Below are 696 nucleotides of genomic sequence, written 5' to 3'. Positions count from 1 at the left end.
AGCTCATGAATGGCAGAAGTAAATCCAATGGAATCTCTATGGTCTCTGTGTGAGCCTCAGATTCCCATTGTTCCTCATTAGGGAACTCATTGGAGGCCAGTGGACGTCCATTGAGGTCTTCCTCAGTGGCGATCTGTGCCTCTTCCTCCTCTCTAAGTTCGGCCATGTGGGTCATGTTAATGGCCTTGCATTCTACTTTTGGATTCTCTTCTGTATTGCTTGAAGGAGTACTAGGAGGGAGTTCAGTAATTTTCTTGCTCAGCTGTCCCACTTGTGCCTCCAAGTTTCTAATGGAGGACCTTGTTTCAGTCATGAAACTTTGAGTGGTTTTGATTAGATCAGAGACCATGGTTGCTAAGTCAGAATGGCTCTGCTTAGAATTCTCTGTCTGTTGCTAAGAAGATGATAGAAAAGGCTTGCCGTTGCTAAACCTGTTTCTTCCACCATTATTGTTGTTGAAACCTTGTTGAGGTCTCTGTTGATCCTTCCATGAGAGATTTGGATGATTCCTCCATGAAGGATTATAGGTGTTTCCATAGGATTCTCCTATGTAATTTACCTCTTCTATTGAAGGATTCTCAGGATCATAAGCTTCTTCTTCAGATGAAGCATCCTTAGTACTGCCTGGTGCAGCTTGCATTCCAGACAGACTTTGAGAAATCAAATTGACTTGCTGAGTCAATATTTTGTTCTGAG

Source organism: Arachis duranensis, chromosome 6, assembly GCF_000817695.3.
Source record: "Arachis duranensis cultivar V14167 chromosome 6, aradu.V14167.gnm2.J7QH, whole genome shotgun sequence".
Classification (NCBI taxonomy): Eukaryota; Viridiplantae; Streptophyta; class Magnoliopsida; order Fabales; family Fabaceae; genus Arachis; species Arachis duranensis.
The sequence above is the reverse complement of the archived record's forward strand: the minus strand, read 5'-3'. Positions refer to the sequence as shown.